This window comes from Gopherus evgoodei, chromosome 8 (genome assembly GCF_007399415.2).
Source record: "Gopherus evgoodei ecotype Sinaloan lineage chromosome 8, rGopEvg1_v1.p, whole genome shotgun sequence".
Lineage (NCBI taxonomy): Eukaryota > Metazoa > Chordata > Testudines > Testudinidae > Gopherus > Gopherus evgoodei.
The window spans coordinates 2,048,308-2,069,725 of NC_044329.1; the positions used below are offsets into that span (position 1 = coordinate 2,048,308).

A 21,418-nucleotide genomic window follows, 5' to 3' on the forward strand; every position below is an offset into this window, starting at 1 on the left:
TTAGTTGTGCCTGGACACAGGTCACAGATAATTCCTTACCTGTAAGTGGGATTTCATCCAGAGGGTCTCCAAGCCAGAAATAACTGGCTATTCTTTTGCCCTCTTCCCTGCCACGCACAAAGTGGGACCCTTCCAGACAAGGCGATTCCTCCTCTTTGCTTGGAACAGGTCAAGGTCACCAAAATTGCACCTAACCTGCTTCTCCTCCTTGCCCTCAGGACTTCTCTGCCCTTCAACCGTTGAGCCTTTAATTACTGTGGTCTATTTGTTTCTTAGTTTGAGCCATCTCTTTCCTGATTTGGGGAAATGACATTGTTACCACAAATTCTTTTCTTCCACTGAGAACAAGACCAATTCCCTGTTCCTTTCTGCAGGACTCACATTCTTGATCTTAGGCATTGTCTTTCATGCCATTTTCTATGCCCTCTCTAGGACCTTCTCTCTGCTAGACAGGCCCCCACTTGGCACATAAGGGTCCTTAGGAACCTGATGAGATTTCGCCTCTCCTGCCTTATACAATGACAACATCACTCTTACAAAGACGCTACTCTTCTTTCTGAGGAGCAGTGCCTGTGTGGGATCTAATGAGTGCCATGAGCAGTGCTCATGTCCTGTCTTTTGAAGCATGTCCAAAGCCGTGGAGTGGCTGGAAGGAGTTAAGGATCCTGGATCCCTGTGAACTGCAGAGCATTTTCCGTAGTGTTGCTGTTGTGTGAATTCTAGGAATTGTCTGAAAGGGCTTGACTGTGTTCAACCGGGCACCAAGTCCAGCATTTTCAAACTTGGATGCGTAGAGCTAGCTAGGTACTTACATTCATTCCTAGGCCCCAGAATCAAAGTGGCCTGATTTTCAGAGGCTCTGAGAAGCCCCCAGCTCCCGTTGACATCACTGGAACCAGGTCATTAAAATAGAACCCTTAGCAGCTATTGCCTGCAAATATAGGATGCAAAACAATGAGGCGCCCTGATAAGCACTTTGATTTAACTAGCCACCCTGCAGAGTGTCCCATGGTGAGACTCCCCTGGTTGTGTTTGAAATTGACCTGATCCATTTATAAATTCCTTACTTTGACAAGATCCAGGGCGTGACTCAAACATGTTCTGTCCCTATGAAAATTAATGGTGTTGATGGAATCATTAGAATTTGAGGCTCCCCTCAGCAAACTGGTTTCACAGCTAATGATGGTTCTTGGGAACGTTATGTCACAATCAAGGTGGAGTATCTGGCCACCTATAAATATATGATCCCAACTCTCTCACTGGGATTTTACCAAGCAATACAGTAACAGACTAGACACAGGCCAACAGCCACTGTCCTTACCATGAAGACAGCAGGTACCTTTGTGTTCCTTGCTCTGGCATCTTTCTGCTGCTTCTCAGGTGAGTAACTTTTGCTGTAATCTGCTCAGGATCGTATAAGTGACACTTCAAATCGTAGGAAGCTTTGACGAAGGATAGAGATTAAAATGTCATCCAGCTGGAGAAGTGGCTGGTTCTAAAGAGAACCAGAGCAGTATTAGGAAAAAGCTCCATCATTTTTGTATTCTTAGCATTTGTAACAAAACTGGCTTTTTGATGAGTATTTGTGAAATTGGCACTATGCATGACTTTGCCATTGATGACTGGCCTTTTCTCCGGTAAGTGAAAAGGATGGAATTCCCCCAGTGGTGTGAGAGCATCCACTTTCACTCATTGTGATGGGAAAAAATGCAATTCTTTGTTTGTGGAGACTGGACACTTTGCTGTCCAGATTACCGTTTTTTTCTTTTCTTTTTTGTAATTGAATTTTTGCACATGGAAGTCAAGGCCAGAACCGAAAATGTAAACTGGTTTTGTGAATTCCTCAAAATGGGAATTTTTCACCAGCTCTGTTAGCACTGAATGTATTTTCCCAGGAACCTACTGGGGACACTGGAATGTTAAGTAAAAGGCTGATGCTGTGGGGTTACCTTTTCTACCATGCACCCATTACATTGTGAAAGGGATGTACTGACTAGTTCCTTGGGGTTCACTGTGACATCAGGGAGAGGGATAAAACTATCTACAGATAGTAATGATTTAGCAGAGGGATACTTATATCAGCTCTCCCTAATTGCCCCTCTGCAGGGCCTTTATCAGTTGACTAATTTCTTTCAGGCATTGCAGTCAAAGTGGGCCTTGACGAGGAATTTAGAGGGAGAAGTAATGTGGCCTTATGGGTTAGCTCAGGTGTTCCAGGGGTAAGTGGAGCTCTGGAGGGATAGCTCAGTGGTTTGAGCATTGACCTCCTAAACCCAGGGTTCAATCCTTGAGGGGGCCACTTAGGGATCTGAGGCAAAATCAGTACTTGGTCCTGCTAGTGAAGGCAGGGGCCTGGACTCAATGACCTTTCAGGGTTCCTTCCACTTCTGTGAGATAGGTATATCTCTCTATATATTATATTATTATTTGTGGAAGAAAAGACAAAGAGTTTTGTGGGAGAAACAGCCAAATCTGATAGAGGTTGGTGGAGCAAAGCGTTTAGAGTCTAGCATGGATAAGCAGTAACTGAAGTGTCTTCAAGTCTTTGGTTTTAAGAACATGAAAAATAACACAGCAAAGGAAAGAGAGAAAACGGGGGAATGTACAGAAATGTAGGTCTGGAATGGCAAATTCTACATGCCATGAAAAATGTGATATATTACTAGCTAACATGTTACATCTATTGGGCCCATTAGTGCATTAGATTAGCCTTCATCCCGTCTTTTCCATAATTTGAGTTTATGAAGGGAATACTTTTATCTTAAATTTTCCTCAGGCTTCATAACATTTCATGGTTTGTGTCTGTGTTTGTATTTTTGTCGCAGGTATTGCCAGCAAAGATATAAATAAGGTTAGTCCACCTCTTTCTGCTAGATACATTTCCAATATTAGCTTGTTAACGTACCTAAAAATAACATGAGAGGGCTGGTAGACTTTAAAAGAAGATCAGAGTATTCCTCCCCGGATGTAGAACAGAGAATGTAAATCTTTCAGAGACGTAACTTCCATCATTGATAATGGGTGTAGCTCACAGCCAGGCTTTGGGATGCTTATCTGAATATATTTGGCGCAGAGATCTCATGAGATGCAGGTGAGAGATAGTGTGAGAAATGCTTTTCTCTTGGTATTTTACAGCTTTTGTTTCTGATCCAACTGGCATCCCACACTGGTGATAATTAAAACCCATGCAATTTAAACCCACTTTTTTGAATCTCCCAAAAATGATTTGAGTCAATATTTGAGCTGAGTCAGATCAGTTCTTATTTTATGCAGACCCATTTGCTTATCCCCAGTAAAAGCCCACTTCCATAAGGAGCAATCCAAACCAGTGACTAGCTGCGCAGTCTACATTTCCAGCCTTCTGCCTGTGAGGGCGTTGGCTGATGTTCTGGTGGAGAGCATAATATTCGGCTTGCTGAGAGTTTAATGCTTTGCTGAAGTTCACCTCTCGTAACTGAATCACATGCTGGTTGCTCTGCTCTGCTCGAATCACCACATCTGCACTGGCCTGCCCCTTTTAGGGTTGCGGTCCCTCCTCTCCACTAGCTGCTTTTAGCTCATTCCACTGCCAGGCATGAGAATTTCCAGGAGGGTGAGTCGTTTGGGCTATAACCACGTGCACTCTTCTCTCCAAAGTTGTAGCATATAGGAATTGGGTAGTATGCCTTTAAATAGTTGGTGAGCCAGCCTTCTAGTGGCCCTCACTATGTTTCAGAAGCCAGCACGGTCCTGCTGGAGCAGCAGTGTATGTACGTAGTTGGGCTATGCATGTTGCATATAGTTAGTAAACCCGGTTCTATGGACCCCACTGTGTGGTTCTCCATATTAAATAAGTTGTGGAAAGTGCTAAAGACAGGATAATGGGCGATGAGGACTGGGTGCTAAGACACAACAAGAATGGGTTATTGCCTCTAAAGGGCAAAGGTCCTGAAATTTTAACCACTTCGTTCAGGAAAATGTCAAGCTCTGATAACAGTTCTTGAACTCCCCCCCCCCCACCGAGTAAGGGAGAAAACCCTCCATGGAGTGCTCTCTTTTAGCTTTTGCAGGATGAGTGCATGGAATTTTGGCCTCTCTTACGCAGTGGGCGTTTTTATTGCAATAGAGATAACAACCCCGTCCGCGGGCCTGATGGCGAAACACACACCAACAAATGCGTCATGTGTAGAAAGATGATGTGAGTATGAGAAATAAACAATTGTGTCAGTGCAGCTAAAGCAACAGCTCATGCTGCTAGACTGGTTGTTTTCCATGTCTCCTCTCCTCCTCCAGATTCAGTCCTACTCTCGTGGGACTTAATTCCATCTGTATGGCATAACCCCTTGGCTGAGGGATATACTGCAACCTCTGACCCCCAGTTCAGAGAGGTTAGTTTCTGACTCCCCAAAACCTTCACTTCCCCCCCAGGAATCCCATTACCCTTTGACGCCAACAATGCAATGGCAGGAAATAACAGTGGACATGTCCAGAAAAAAATCAGTGCACATTCTTAGCTTCTGGTTTTGCAAATGTGCCATTTAAGGGAAATTTGATATGGAACACACACGGCAGAAATGTCTGGGGGGAAAAGAGAGAGAATGGTGAGCAGCTGCAAATGGAGAGAGGCCAAGCAATTTGTGCAGGTGTAGCTAACTCAGAGCCTGAGTTGTGTCCCGTTGCCTGGCGTTGCGGGAGTTAGGACAGGTTTGCAGGGTGAGGCCTGTACTCTTTAGCTATTTTGGTTTTCCAGCTGAGGTTTGTGCAACTCCTGGTCACTCACTGCCTCCCCTTCTTTCAGGGCAAGTCAAGTAAATAATGGACTAACAGGTGAAGGACGAAATGTGAACAGAAGCCCAGCAATAACGGTGAGGCTAAAGGTTATCCTGGTTGCTACCAAAGCATGAAGGGTTTCTGTGTACACCCAAAAGAAGAGGTTAGATTAATGTCTCTGGCCCAGTGGCCTTGTGTTGGTTACCTTAACTGCTATGATGGGAAACCCAAGCTCAGTTAATCTGTGAGTAAAGGGCGGTAACAGCCCATTTGCCCACAGGATGAGGGCCAGAGTCTGTTGTTGTTAGCATGCAGGCAGAGCACCAGGTCTGAGCAGCGTTTGGCAAACCAGAATTCAAAGCGATACATAACTATCAGATACTTGCCAGCCTGCAATGTACAGCCTGCGTCTGATCTAGAGCGTCAGCTCTCGGTGCAGGGATGGTGCCTGGTTCGTACAGCTCCAAGCACGCTGCTGGCACTTGAGAAACAATTAATAGCAATAACGCTGCATGGAAGCTCTGACTAGGGCAGGGCGTGGGAGCAAGTCAGCCCTTATTGTGCCTCGTTTATCTCGATGACTTCCACGGCCAGCCCTTTTCTCATGTGGCTGGTTTGCTAGGCAATGCGTCTTTTGGCCCTTTTCCTCCTTTGCTTTTTTTATGTCCATAAGTGGAGTGTTTTGGGTCAAAGGGTGTCAGATCAGGTGGGAACCATCCCCACTTCACTCCTTCTCTGAATAAATGGTGAAAACCTTTAACCTTAGAGAGTCTAGGCTACTTTAAAAATCCACAAGGGAGATGGGGAAAGCTGTTCCATGAGAAATCTAATCTAAACTCCCCCAAGCTTAGTCAAGTGCGATCCAGAGAGAGGAAGGATGGTTCAGTGGTGCTAGCCTGAGGCTCAGCAGATCCAGAGTCAAATCCCTGCTCTGCCACAGGCTTCCTGTGTGATCATGGGCAAGTCACTTAGTTTCTCTGTGCCTGAGTTCCCCATCTGTTCCCTACTTCACAGCAGTGTTGGGGGGATAAATACATCAACAATCATGAGGCACGCAGAGGTTACGATAAAGGGGGCTAGATAAGCACTTGATAGATCCTGGAAAGTTGTGAACAGTCTGTAGTGTAACCCTACTGGAGTGCTGTGAATTATTTATGGAGATCATTAATAAACCAGAGGAAAGCAAAACCCAGACTGAAAGTGTTCGAGTAGATTGTTCTGCAGAAGTTGCTGGAGAGAGAGCGAGAGCGGTTTTTTGCTTTCATTCATAAAATCACGTGATATGGGAGGTAAAATGACTGCCCCTCAGTCATGTGAGCCTGTAATGATGTTTTTGTTACCTGCAGTTTCAGCTCTTTATCAGTATGTTCACTCATGAAGGTCTGGAGAACTATTTTCCTAATTTAGAACCCATTAAAAATTTGGGGGATTTATGCTTAGGACAGAGGGTCTTGCCCGCACCCCTGTTTGAAACCAAGTTTATAAATGATAGCTGATAGAAAAGAGATGCAGGAACAAATTGATAAAAGAACAGCAAGTCACCAGAAGCAATAGGAATATATCCAAGAGTTGTGAAGGAACCTAAGGATGAAATGACTGAACTGTTAAAAATATATCAGATGGTTGGAGGGTAGCAAATCTTACACACCTTTTTAAAAGGCAAGGGAGGAGATCCTGGGAATTACAGACCAGTGAACCTTAGTTCAGTACCAGCTACAATGTCTGGAATGATAATTAAAAATAGAATTATACAACACAGAAGTGTGATATGACAGGGACCAATCAGTGTGGCTTCTGTAGAGGAAAAATCGTGCCTTGCTAATCTACTAGGATTTATTGGATAAATCAACAAAATAAGTGTTTCAGACCAGTGACCAGATTTACCTACCCTCCTCCAAGCCACCTTCCACTTCTGCTGTAGGGCTTTTACATGTTTTGTTTGGTGTGTTGTATTGTGCTTTTAGATTTAACTGCTTCTTAATCTATTTTAATGATATGTACAGAATCAGGGCTGCTTTGGGGATGTTTGTAAGTTAAATTATTATCACTGCTCCCTCTGTATGTTAAGATTTTTGGGGAAAGTGCTAGAATACTTGCATTTGTTGTGCTGTAATACTTTCCTGGCAAGAAAGCCAATGTTTCCAAAAACTCAACCAGTAGAACACGGGAGACACTTTGCATAAAATATTCTACTCCCTTCTGTAGAATGATTGCAGTGAATATCAATCACAAGTCAACGCTAACGGAGAACTCACCTGCACAAAAGAGAACGACCCTGTGCATGACTCTTCTGGCCGGCAGCACAGCAACAAGTGTCTTATGTGTGCAGAGAAGTTGTGAGTACAGAAACTTTCCTCCAAGTAACTCAAGCAAAAGGTGGAACCATGTGCTCCAAGTTGGAGCAACTCATGGGTATAGAGTCCCACCCATGCTGTGCTTTTGAGATCCCTGAATCCAAGTGGCCCCACATGAGGTGCTACGGTGTAAGTCTCCAGCACCTGCCCCTCTTCCTCCTTCTGTTTGGTGTCAAGGCCCTGGGGCCAGGTCAGAAGCAGCAGAGCAGAAGCAAAAGCCCAGGAGATGTGGGTAAAGATCGAAAGTCACCACCCCTGCTAGAGGGGAAGTTCTCTGCTATTGGCAGCTCCTGTGAAGTCTTCCACACATCTCCTGTACTGTCCAGATGACCCCCACACAGCTTCCTTGGTGCATCTGCAATTGCAGCACTGATATGAAGGCACCATCTCAGCTGGGATGCAGCATGCAGTGGGAATGGGGAAGAGACATTCAGAGAGTAGCACAGAGCCACCAGGAACTTGTGGGTTTAAGTAGGAGACGGTGGTGTGTGATAGCATGGACATTTTGGTGGATGTACAGGGAATATGGAGGGGGGGTTCAAAATTGTATTAGGGGCACTATCTGAATTCTGTTATGCCCCGAAGCAATGTTTCTACATGTAGCTCAACAGAGGTGTTCCCCCAGCACACGCCCGCCGTGCTCACTTATGGTGGGCAGATCTCCTGGGTGAGGGAAGTTGCAGATTTGGGAAATTCTCAGCCTGCTTTGATGTGGCAGAGGGGTCTCAAAGTTCCTTTGACTTGATATGAACCATATCCCTGTAATGCCATAGCTGGAATCTGTGTTTTTTTGTATGGTCATTCAATTCAATCATCCACTCATGTTGTTCATGCAGCCTATGTCATGTATGAAGGTTAGAACCCACCCCCCCAAAGCGGGCAGTGCACAGCATACAGGCTATCTAGTTTCCATTCCAATTTTATCCCCCTCCTCCCCTGTTTTTCAATTGACTTGTTTGGTTGGGTATTTCACTCTGTTCTGCTGTTTTCTGCCCTATTTTTCGATTGAATTTTTGTTCAAGCTTCAGTGGAGCTTTGGAACAAACAGGATTCAGTTGCAAGTGGGAGTCAGCCAGTCCTGGGCTCACCTTCTCTCCCTCTCTCTTTCTTCCAGCAAACAAGAAGCTCAAAGAGGCATCCAGTTTGGTAGAAATACCCAGCATCCAACTGTGAACAGCCTTGATGGGAAGAGCACGTATCAGGTGAGGATCAGCTTTGTGCACATTGCTACCTGCCCAGGAGCATTTTCCCTTTACACTAAGATAAAGGACATATATTGATGATCTCTGGACAGTGGCGCAGTCCTTGTGTACTTCACTACCATGTGGAAGGAAACCCAGATTCTCCTTCGAATGCCCACTGGCCTGGTATTTAATTTTATTATTTATTTTCTTGCTGCTTTGGTAGGAGATCAAAGTGCAAGTTGTAGCCATGGAATGTAGTTCTCACCAGGCTGGGAGTTCAGCAGGAGGACATAAGACAAAATTCCCTTCACAATATTTGAGAGAGCAATGTTCATGTAGCTTCCTGATGCCGGTCGAAGTTTCTATCTTGTGAATGGCATGATAGGCAGCATCGGAGCAAAGCCGGGAGGGAGGGGATCGGACAGACCTGCGTAGCTATGGAGGTGGTTCCTGATGATGGAGTGACCAGCACCTTTGAAGGCTGCACAGAGGTGACGGGGAAGGGGAAGGAGAAAAGAATTTTTTAATCCGATGAAAGAAGGTGGTTACTCACTCTGAGCCTGATTCCATCTCTGTTGAAGTCAATGGCACAATTCCTGCTGGCTACACAGGGTGCAGCACTGCGCCCTGTCTCACCAAGGAAAGTGGTTTCTGTGGTTTGAGCAGGGGGACCCAGCCTGGAAACAAACAAGGCTGTTTCTGTGTTCAGGATGAGAGAAACTCGTCATTCAATGCAGTCTTGTAGTGACACACTCTGGGGCATGAAAATGGCCCTTCACCTTGGATTTCTTTCTTGAGATATCCTTGTAATAATTTAGTGTTGTCTGTGGATTCAGCCAGTTTTCCTCCCCACCTCCCTTATATTCCAGTTATGTGGTTTTCAGAATGCAGAGAACAGAAACAAACTGCTTCTCAGGCCAGGCTGCTGAGCCATCTGTTGTGTTTTTACAACGAAGGTTTTGTGCAGCCTGAAGGTTGCACAAGTCTCAGTGTTGGCCTCCATACTTCCTCCTGGAGGAACTGTAGCTGGTAGTTCTCGGTGGAGGTAAATCCAGTGGGCCTGCCTCCACAATGACACAAGGAGCAAGGCAATAGTGGATCAGGGCTCACAGAAGCCTTACCTCTGGTCACGCCACAGGTTCTGGTGCGTATCAGAGCCTGGCCGGAACAGAATATCAGATGTGCTGCTCCTAGTCCCAGCCAGGCGAGGGTGGTTGGAGTGGCAGAAAGATCTCAAAGATTATAGAAGAGCCCAGAGGAAACCTCACATCCAGTGTGCTTCTGTCCCTTTCACAGAACAGCTGCAGCCAGTCTGGTGGGACCTTTCCCTGCTCTGCCAATGGCCAGACTGCTCAGGGCAATAGTGGACCAAACAGTGGGTGTGGAGGGTGAGTATGGAAACACACAGCTACTTCTGAATGACCAAAGCAATGGCTTGAGCTGCTGTCCCACTTGAGTCCCCACCTACAATGACAACCTGAAATCAGGTGAAGTTACAAGTTATGGCACTAACCCGTAGTGGGGAGAAATAGTTCCAGCTTCTGATCTCCCAGATCTTCTCTGTCTGTCCTCCCGGAGAAATATTTGTGATGTTAGCCAACAGTAACAATCCCCAATCAATAATGGAATAATACTAAGCTAAGCTACAGTGTTTCTGCTCTGTCGAATATTGTAGCAACTTTTAAATGCACTGTCTCTCTCCCCCACCATGCCCACCCTATGCCAAGGAGCCGTGTCACACCACTCACTGGGAAAGGCAGACAGAACTGGGCTCCAATTTCACTGATGCCAGCTATCCCCTGCAATGGTCTCTTCCTTCCGAGAGCCAGGCTCATGCTGTTCTGCAATCGCCCCATCAAACAGCAGCATGTAGAACACAGGGTCCCTTGTCATTATTGCCTTTGGCCTGAGAAGTTAATCAGTACGCGAGGCCTTGCAGGGCTGTTTCCATCTGGAGAAGACATTGATGATAAGAGTCAGGTTTACTCGTGGTGCAATCTTGTTTCTTGCAGACATGTCCCCACTGTCCTGTTGCCCTGACCACAGGAGACTACTATAGCAGGCTGTTTCCTTGCTCCAAAATCCCCTAGTCTGCCAGTTCAAGGGGATCTGTGCCCAAGAAGCTTTGTCTTTCAGCCTTCTCTTTTCAGGGTCATGTTCACAACTCCCTCCTCCTCCCGGCTTTCTGCCTTCAGCACACAAAGCCTGCAACCAATCTGTGAGCCACAGTATTTGTAATCAGGGAAACCCCTCCACACACGTTTTAGCTCTAACCTGCCATGTGCCTTGGGCAGTCCCTTCACTGTTTGTACCTATCTCTACTCTGTAAACAAGTTTAATTGCTCCGTCCATTGAGTCTGAAAGAATACTGGGCATACTCAGTGACTTTCACTCGGTCTGTGACTGTCTTTGGATCAAAGATTTCCCTGATGGAAGAAATGACCCATGCCTGCTGATAGTGGGGGCGAGGAGGGGCAAAAGGTGGGCAGCCAGCTTCCACGGTGTTACTGAGCATGCTCAGTACAAGCCAAGCAGCAAAGCTGAGGGGTGGAGGAACATGTGACCCAGCATGTCTCTCCCCCCACCCCCTACCCTCCACCCATGAGACACCTCTGCCTGATGGCAGCCATTCTCCTGTTTCAACGTGACCTTAATGGAGATAATCCATATTAGGCTTTCTTTTCCAATGAGGAACCAAAGTCATTTCCCCAGCCCCCTACCCCTTAAAAAGACCAGACAGAGGGAGGAAAACACAATGAGAATGGATGGGAACAGCTCCATAGAAAGTTTTGTTTTAGTGCCAGGCAGGTAGGTGACCTGGAAATTGAATCCTGAAGGTGTATGAGAGAAATCTCATGTAATAAGAACAGACAGGAAGCTGACGTGTGTGCGTTCACCCTTGTTAGAGGCTTTACGTGCCAGGGCTACACTACAAGAAGCTCACGCTCTACCTCTCCCTTCCTTCCAGCACGCAGCAAGGCACAGCTCAGTACGGTGGAAACTGTGGAACACAGTCTGGCAGCAACGAAAGAGAGAACCAAAGTGTTGGCAACGGCATTATCATTCCGGTAAATCTAACTGGACAATCTCTAAGTGTCTAGCTAGCACTGGAGTCGCGAGCCATCAACCCTGGTTCAGAGCTGGGCTGCCGGGCTGATGAGGGGCCTGGCTAAATACTCATGAAGAAAGATTGAAAAGATTGGGAATGTTACATTAGAAAGGAGATGGAGAACAGGGGACATGAGAAAAGTCTCTAAACTAATGAATGGTTTAGAGAAGATAGATTAGAGCTTCTGTTTTCCCTGTTCTCCACACAAGAACAAAGCAGGGCCACTCCAGGCACCAGCATTCCAAGCTGGTGCTTGGGGCGGCAGTTTTCAAGGAGTGGCAGTCCCTGTTGTTTTGCCCCCAGCAGCGCGCCAAATTGCCGCTGTGGATGGCGGGGGCAGTCTGTGTGCCCTTAGGGCGACAGGCGCGTTTCCGCGGCAAAGGCCATTTCTGTGGCAGCTTCTATATTTAGCTGTCCACGGTAGCTTCAGCTAAACATAGAAGCTGCCACAGAAATGGCCTCTGCCACGGAAACGCGTCTGCCGCCCTAGGGGCACACAGACTGCCCCTGCCATCCACAGAGGCAATTTGGTGTGCTGCTTGGGGTGGCAAAAACTGTAGAGCTGGTCCTGGAACAAAGACACATTCATTGAAATGAAAAGGTGACAAATTCAAAAAGGAAACACTTTTTCACACAATGCATAATTAGACAGTGGAACTCATTGCCACAGGAAGTCATTGAGGCCAAGAATCTAGCAAGATTCAAAGAGCTTGGTCCTTTATGTGGATTATAAGAATATCCAGCGTTATCACTAATGCTAACAAAAATTTTGGAAGAGATGTAAAACTTCATGGTTACACTAATCTTTAGCTATGAGGGACTAGGATAAGGGCTAATGTGGGGGACAGACTGCCCCTGTCTGCCTGCTGTTGGATTCATAGATCTTTCTCTGAAGCATCTGGTGCTAGCCACTGGAGTATATGGACCCGGAGTCTGTTCAAATCTTGCAGTTCCTATGCGCCTATGTTCTATGACAAGCTCTAGGTTATGATAAACAAACCATGTTAGCAACAGCTTGGTTATATTTTCTAACAGCATTTCAGAATGGAAGTGTGAAGGACTTGGAGTGACTTGTGATAAAACAGGACTTTATTGAATAACTGGAATTGATTTGGAGAGTAAAAGCAACCACCTAGTTTTTCATGTGTCATCAGAGGGTTAGAACCCAGGAACTCCGGATCCAGAAGCATGGACCCTGCCTCATGAGCAAGAGGAGCAAATTCCATTGGGGGCAGCGGTAGTAGGCTAATATGCACTTATGAGGTCCAGCCACTAGCGGGAGATCTGAGATTCCAAGGAATCTTCTTTGATAGGATTCAAATTGCCTTGGATATGAACACTGTCACATGAGGCAGATGATCTACACAATGTGTTGAGTACAGGGAGGAGTCTAGCGGGGACCTACAAAGTCACGGTTGTCTGGTTTAACTTCATTAATTGCATGGAAGTGGGAGCAAACAGCACATTAATGGAATTAGCAGATGATGTTGAACGGGGAAGTCTTGAAATAATATTCTTCAGAGTAACATCCCTGGTTCTTTGTGTTCCCCAGAGCAGGCAATGATAAAATCAGAAAATGAGAATCCCTTTCCCTTAATAGCGGCAAGTTGCAGAGGGTTTAAAATATCTGGAGCTATGCACAGTTATTATAGCCTAGAGGCTAAAAATCCCCTGTCTTCCAGATGTAACTCTCCGGCTCATTGCAAGCCTGGCCAGATTGCACCATGTGCAGTTGCTACCTCTTCACACACCTCTGGCTTTGAAGTGAGCTATCGGGAGAGGGGAAGAGACTCCATTCTTTCTCCCACCCCTTTGTTAGGATACTTGAACTAGTTCAGAATAAAGTTATGTATGAGAGAGACAATGAGCCCCAGTGCCCTCTCCTGGCTGAAATGTGTTTGTAGGATTAAGGCCTAAGGATGTGAAAAGACTTTAGAGAAATGGCTTTTTTTTTTTTTTTTTTTTTTTTTTTGCCATGAGTGTTTCCCCTCAGCATGATGAATGTACGTGGTAACCTGATGGCAGGGTTAACTTTACCTAAATGCTCCTGTTTTTGTGGATGCAAGGAAAGAAGAGGGACACACGTAACTGTTCCTGTTAATCACTCATAATTATTAGTGCATGTTCACGTACCTCAGCTTGGTAAGGGTCAAAGGCTGTGTGAGTATCTGCCTGCAACACTGCTGCCTGGGGCTTAGAATCAGCTTATGTTGTGCCAGTTTTAGAGCTCTTTGAATAAAATATGTGATGAGCTTGGCCCATCTTGATGCTCACAAATCATTCACAAAACAAACCTGAACCAAAGTATATTTGAGTTGCAAGCAGCTTATCTGAACAAATTTCAGCCTTGTTTACAAGCCAAGTTGGTCCACTTGATAGTCTTTATTTTGTTTGGTTGCCTGGTCACATGACCTTATTCCTGCTCTCTGAATGAATGTCTGACGTTTTTTAAATAGGAGAATAACAAAATAAGAATGACTCTCAGCCTCCTGATCTGAATTCCTGACCAGTCAATATTCAGGCTACAATCCCTGAAACTTTCAGGATTCCTGGATGTTTTTACAAATTAACCAGCATTGATTTGAAGACTCACACACAATGGCCAATATGGCCCCATGAATAACGGCAATGTGAACTCACAATACCTATTTTTCGATCATTTTTAGTGTTTGACAAGCTCTCATCAGTTTTTCTTTTTTGCCATCTGGTGGGTGCTGTCTTGGATGAGACAGATATCAAAGTCCTGATTCCTTGTAGGTAGGATCCACGAATCATCATCAGAGGTCAGTATTGAAAACACCCAGCAGTTTCTTCTACAGTAAATGATATGCAAAACAATCCCAACATGGGATGTTAGCAAAGATGAAACCTGATACATTCAGCACTAATTGTACAGGCTTTTGCTACTCTAATAAAGGAATAACTTTGTTAGCAGGTAGCAGAAGTAGACTGTTATCGTCTTATGTGAATTGGACCCTGAGAGAGACCTAACACACTGAAACGTGGTCTCAATAAAGATCAGAGGAGCTGTGGAGTGTGTGTTTGAGGTATTCAACATTGTACCCTGGTTGTTCTATGCTACTGAGGAGTGTAATTTAAATGAAGATGCTATGATTTTAATCCTTCTGGGAGGATAGGTCTCAAGTTCTGTTAAATTGCAAAAAAGCATCTAACTGGATAAGGATGCAAGAAACATCAGATATTATTTCACCCTCTTTTTAGGTGGACTGCAGGCGAATTCTGCATGGAGTAAAAGGTGAAGCAATTCTCTGCAGAAATTCCTGGGAACCCGTTTGTGGCACTGATGGAAAAACATACAGCAACAGATGTGTCTTGTGTTCAGAGATGACGTGAGTATGAGCAATGGCTTCCAATACCTTGCCTTTCACAAGTGTAATGGAGTAGTCCTATTTCTCTCCTGGCTAGTGGTGCATGGTGCTTGGTGCCTTGCCATGAAACAAACAGAGCAGAAGAGGCAAGAGCGGAAGATTAAAATGATGACAGTCAATTAAGATGCAACAAGGGTTCATGGCCCCTCCTGTCCCAGCAAATTGTGATTTTAAAAGTCATTGTAGACTTGGAAGCCCCAGGCCAGTGCGGTGAATGTGCCAAGGACTCACCCCAGTTATGCTCCCAGGAGATGGGGGTGGCAGTGTAACTGTGTGTCATTCCGTACCCTTTTTCCCTTCTGCAGGAGAACTGGAAACCGCATTACAGTACGGTCCGAGGGGGAATGTGCCAACGCTGCTCCAGTAAAGGTGAGGCTGCATTTCAGGGCCTGCTCAGTGCTTCTTCTGCCAGTGACAACAAGATAGTATTATTCAGGTTGCGGTGGGGCCTCACAGCCCCAAGCAGGGATCAGGGCCCCGCTGTACGAGGGGCTGTACAGACATGAAGACGAAGGGTAGTCCCTGCCCCTGAAAGGAGAGGTAACATAAAACAACAGCATGTGGACGGTAACAGGTAGTCACTGGTGCCCTGCTGAGACCACAAACACAATCTCCATCTCTGCCCCATCCTGGGTAGCTCAGAACTTCTCCCGCAGCTGCTGACTCTTCGTCCAACAGGCCCAGAGTGGCTTTGGCTAGCTGGATTCCCTTCAGGCCATTTTATCCACAAAGGGCCCAGTTGTGACTCACGTTTAGAACTGGACTGCAGACCCCTCCTTCCTATACTGTCTAAGGTCTACACTACAGGGGAAATTCGATCTAAGCTACTCAATTTGAGTTACGTGAATAGCGTAGCTCAAGTTGACGTAGCTTAGAGCTACTTACCGCGGGGTCCACACTGCACAGTGTTGCTCTCCTGTCGACTCCCCTGACTCTTCTCGATCCAGTGGGGTACAGGAGTCGATGGGAGAGTGATCTGCAGTCGATTTAGCAGGTCTCCGCCGATGCACTGATCTCTGTGCGTCAATCCCCCGGTAAGTGTAGATAAGCCCAGTCTTCCACCCCAAGAGAGAAAACCAGACATATTCTTCTTCAAGCTGAATATTTACATGAACATCTCCCAGACCTGACACCTGCTGGCTTTCCTTTCATTCTCAAACCCACAAAGATAGCAGGGCAGGGGCATTCTCCCAGGGTGACCGCTCACCCCCATATTCTGTTGTGTCATATCAACAGGCTAACTGCAATCAGTACCCCCAAACCAAAGGGAGAGTACTGTGCACCCGGACCTCCCAGATGGTGTGTGGAACAGATGGTGTGACACACAGCAGCGAGTGTATGCTGTGCGACCGAATCCTGTGAGTACACTAATATCCTCTTTGAAGCATTTACTCCTCTGGGCAAGGCTGCTCTCCTTGCCTTTCTATAATAATATAGCTCTTACATAGTGCTCTTCTCATAGGTGGATCTCAAAGTGATAGTCTCCCCATTTCACAGATTGGGAAAATGAGGAACAGTGAGGCTAAATGACTTCTCCAAGGTCACGCAGGAGATAAGTGGCAGATCCAGGAATTGACTCCTGGTCCCCTGACTCCTGGACAGCTGGATGACCCGTACCTCCCTTGTGACTTTAGCAGAGTCATTTGAGTTGAGAGGAAGCCAGCTGGGTAAATAATGAAAAAATGATTCCTTGGGTAATTCATGTGAAAATTGTTGAATAAGCGACTCATCAAATGTTCCTCAGAGCTGCTCTAGAAAGGGAGCTCTAATGAGTCAGGTAATCCCTCAAGCTGCATGGTGGCAGGGGAAGAGTTAATTTTCCTGACTTGTTTTCTAGATCGATTCAGTGCAGGTGAAGTCGAATATCTAAGATCGGATTACTCACCGTCCTCACCGCGCGGGATCGATGTCGGCGGCTCCCCGTCGATTCCGCAACGCCGTTGGGGTTGGTGGAGTTCCGGAATCGATATAAGCGCGTTCGGGGATCGATATATCACGTCTAGATGAGACGCGATATATCCATCCCCAAGCAATCGATTGCTACCTGCCGATACCGCGGGTAGTCTTGACGTAGCCTCAGTTTTCTTTCACTGCCAAACTCACTATTTCTGTGTTCACTAATGCACCAGCTAAGCGTGTGGGATTGATGCCATCTAGTGGCAGCTGCCCTGAGTGGAAGTTGGTTGGCTTGAGCGCTTTCCCCACTGGTGACCTTGGCGTTTGTATGGTCTTGAACCCTATGGAAAGTGGATTTTTCATCCCATGGGACATGTTGATGTTTTAGTTTCTGCTCTGACTCGGAGCAGCTATTGAAACAGTTCCCCTAATGAGAAATTCTGGGATGTTTCCAGTGGGAACAGCACTGTTTGAACGCTTGGGAGGCCATGCTGCAGGCCCTACATAGGCACTGTCCCAACCGCTCAGTCTGAAAGCGCTTCTCCTAGGGAACTGTGCCAGATTTACTGAAAATACAAGTACCCTGGCTCTCCTTTTCCCTCACCCTTCCAGTGCCAGATCCCCAAATGTGAATGAGTTACACTGCACAACACGCCCCTGTGAAATATGGGAGCGCAATTATTCCTCTGTTTGCACAGACAGAGCAGCAACGTGGCCGGGGCCATGGTCATTCCAGGGGCTGCAGCTGAGCAGGGAACAGACTCCCAAGTCCACGTGTTAATGGGAGTTAGGCACCTAAATACCTTTGAGGATCCAAGCACCAGTCTTGTGTTTTAATCATACGACTGGCTTCTCCTTCTTTTTAATTCCTTGAAAGTGGAACGTTCCGACAAGCGCTTCTCAGAAGCAAAGAGCTGTGGACTCAGCAGAGTCAGGAGCATGTTATGCCGAGGGGCGCAACACCTGTAGGAAAAGGAGGACATCTTAAAATCTCCTTTCAGTGGTATGCATGGAGTCTCCGGGGCAGGAGACACCAGAAGTGAAATTAGATTGACCAGGAGCAGCTGAGGGGAAGAGAGCAGAGCCCTTCGGTGAATCATAGTGCATTGTGGCTGGCTTAGTTTATTTTAACTGACTCATCACAGCAAACAAATGTCCCCAAATAGAGGAATCTCCCATGTATTGAAAATCAGATCAGCCTCCTACGACCTTGTCTTGTTACAAACGTACCTAGGTGAGTTAAAATGAACCCACGGGAAAAGTACATTAGCTCTTGCAACCACAGGAAAAGTTGGCACAGTGAGCACTTGGTTCTCTTTGCTCACCTTGGTGCTATTCACTGTGCTCTGTGGCACATGACTAGCGCCTTTATATAACCTCAACTTCTTGGAAACCCTCATATGGCCTCTCTTATTTCCTAATTGGGAACCAACAAATAAGAATGATTTGGGTCAGGGTCTCAGCAGTGCATGACAGCTACTGCAATTGATCAGAGCTTGCAGTGTAAGGAACTCTTCCTTCTTCGGAAGCGAAAATAGGGATTTAACATTTGCTACTAAAATGTAGGGGAAAGTTGCTAATGGCACCATCCAGTATCAGAGAAGGTGTCAGAAGCCACAGTGAAGGGCCCAATGGAAGTACAGAGATGTACAGATAGAGAGAATGAATCCTCCTCAGGTTGGGGAGAGATCAGACATTGTCCCAAGGAAATTGTAATAAATCCCATCTGCCATAGTCTGAAATTAGCTAATGTGGTGGTGACTTCTGGAGAGATGTGACTCCTTAGAGGAAAGTGAGCATTCATCTTGTCTAATCTCTTCCTCTGACTTTTATTTCCCCAGGAAAACGAGATCTGAGATTGGTATAAAGCATATAGGAGCGTGCGCTCAGGTTTGTCCAGCTCTTTTACTTATTAATTAAAGTGAGGCCAGATGCAAGAACGATGCAGGTTCTCTGGGTCAAGGGCCATCGTTTTGTTCTGTGTTTGTACAGCACCTGGCACGATTCCAACCTAGTGCATGACTAGGGCCCGTAGGCACTACCGCTATGCAGATAATTCACATTGGCAACATACCAATGATAAGGCGCGTGTCTGCCAGACATGCCAAACCTGCGAAAAAAATGCAGAAATTGAGCTTGTTTTTGGAGTAAGTGGCTTGTGAGTTGCTTGTTGGCTAGATTTTAGCTTGTAGCTTGTGTTTCTTTTTTTTTTATCAGCTCCTGGCAAGCAGGGGCAACAGGGTAAGTGGAGGAGAGAGTCAGGTGTGCACGGCAGGCCCACCACAGTCCCATACTGCATGCTGGGGGATCTAGTCACATAGAGTGTTGGGGTTCTTAGGGACTGGTTTGTTTTGAAAGTGGATTAGCTGGATTTTTGGTTTATTGTGAAAGTCAGGGAGCTAATTTACCACTTGAAAGTTGGCAACTGTGGTGTCTATCTGCTGCTATGGCCCTTAAACTACAGGGAGAGAGACAGGAAAGAATTAGAGACAGAGCAAAGAAATGAGATTTAGATCTGGATTAAATTTAGGCTGGGGTTCAGACTGTTTTAGGGTTTTATACTACCACTCATCACCATGGTATCTGGGTGCTTTCCACCTAAAATCAATAACGATGGAGAAGACCCTAGTGGACTTCAAGGAGGCTCTGGAACATCTCCCTTTTCGATGTCAAAACTCTGCTTGGATTAGGGTGTTTTGAGGAGAAGATGGTCGGCAGGGATTTGGGAATAAAAGGGGGTTCAGATTGCTAGTGTCACTTACTGTGGAAAGGCTTTCTGAGAGAGCAAGGCTTTGCAACATTTCTAAATGGCCAGACCCTGGATTCACCTGATCTTTTCTGAAGATTGTTGCACAGTCAAATACCCCAAATGGAGAATGCTTGGTGCCTAGCTCTCACATGCTTCATGCTGGGTTTTGTGCTCTGCCTTGTCCCAGATGAGCACATCTCTGGGTTCTTGGAGTCAATGGTGCTGTAATCCCATGTGGATTAATAAATTGTTACAGCGCATCTCACTCCTACTACGGAAAACTCCAGGATTCGCTCTCTTGTTGTAAGGCATTCACTGCTTAAAAACCACACTCGTGATGCTCCACATTCCCAGGTTTTCTTTCTTAACCCTTTTCTTACATGATGGAAGTGTTTATAGGGCAGCACCCAGATATTCTCAGCTCTCATGCAAAGCTGTTAGCTTTGTCGAGTCAATTTTCCCAACCAAAGACAGACAGATACACAGTGTAGGAAAAAGGGGAAGACAGAAGTGAAAAGAAGACTAGGTGCTCCAGTTGTAAGTGAGTAACAATGGTTGTTAGCTTCAGGCTGAAGCTGAGTGCTTCCTCTAGCTGGCAGGTTCCTAGTTTTCTTGACCCTGTTTTTGTAACCCACAATGTTGTTTCAATGTACAGCACCGAGTGCACATCGTTAACACACAACAAACGAATGCATAAATCATAAGCCCACATGGTTATCTAACATAACAGGGCTCATTCACTCAGATGGTCAGTTAGGCTCACCTCTTGCTCTGTGTCTCTCTTCCCAGAAGTAAAGGAGTTCAGACCACCAGCAAGTATCAAAGCAGAAGCGTGACAAAGGTACAGACAAAGATGCTCATCTCCTGCTGCTGTGACGAGGAGCCATAAAAGCACCTAGATAGATATGTCCAGATTCATAGACTCGTACATTTTTAAGCCAGAAGGGACCTTGGCAATAATCTAGGCTGCAGAACACAAACCACCGAATTTCACCCAGGGATTCTGCAGAAAGCCCAGATCTTTGCTTTGTTCATTATGGTCAGAGCACAGCACCAGAACAAGGGTTTGCAGTCCAAATCCTGCATAGTCTCTGGAGCTTGGCTGATAGACTCTGCAGGGAGCCTTGCCCTCCCCTCTGCACCCAAAGAGAGGGCCCTGTGATGATTCTTTGGGGGTGGTGATGGGATTTAAATGGGGACGGAGGGAATCCCTCCCCAGTACAGGTAACCAGGTCAGCTTGCGGCTGGGCCTGTGAGAGTGGCCAGGTGTGCATGGGTACTGGGGAGAAGTGAACCCCCCGAACCGAACCATCCCAGCACCTGCAGCCACAGTGCAAGCCTTCTCAGGCCGAGCTGCCCTGGGGAAGGGAGCCACAGGCTGCCTGCTTTGTGGAGCATGTGTTGCTCCCTGGCCCCTCACAAGACAGGGCCGTGCCTTTGGGGCTAGATTCCCAGAGGAGTGCAGCAAGTTGGGCTCTGTTTGGTTTTTCGAGCTCTCTTCAGAGAGGTTTTGCCCTCCGGAACGATGACACTATGCGCTCTGTCTCCCTCTCTCTCCAGGGCAAGTCATGGAAGAATTGATGTTAAGCATGAAGGAAGTTGCTCTAATCCTCAGTGCTGCAAAACCTACCTTCGTCCTTCTCCCATGCTCTCGAGGGGACAGTCCTGCACTGGCTCAGGTGTAGGGAGATGGCATTAGACAGCCCAGTCAGTCTTTTCCCAGCTCTAGCTCCTATGATTCTGTGGTCCCTCCGGGGAGTCCCATTCTCCGCTCTCCTCACATCACTATATCTCACTGTGCTGCTTCAATAAAGTAAACTCAGCAGAAACCTGTTACTTTTCTTCACCAGGCCTCCTTTGAGGGACTTGTTTAATCAGCTCTTGAGCTGTACCCTCTGCAGAAGTAGCAGATTAGGTTAGTGGATAGACCCCTCTCTGGATGGGTAGCTGGCCTTAGCTTTGCCCCTAGATGTTACTCTGGTGGTTCA

At 46.3% G+C, this 21,418-nt stretch overlaps 1 long non-coding RNA gene across 1 annotated transcript; it reads left to right on the forward strand.

Moving 5' to 3' along the window:
* Positions 1-15,977: 15,977 nt before the first annotated feature.
* LOC115656811 lies at positions 15,978-21,050 on the forward strand. Its single transcript, XR_004001751.1, has 4 exons — positions 15,978-16,143; positions 18,523-18,571; positions 20,220-20,271; positions 20,991-21,050. It is a non-coding gene; the product is annotated as an uncharacterized LOC115656811 (long non-coding RNA).
* Positions 21,051-21,418: the final 368 nt, after the last annotated feature.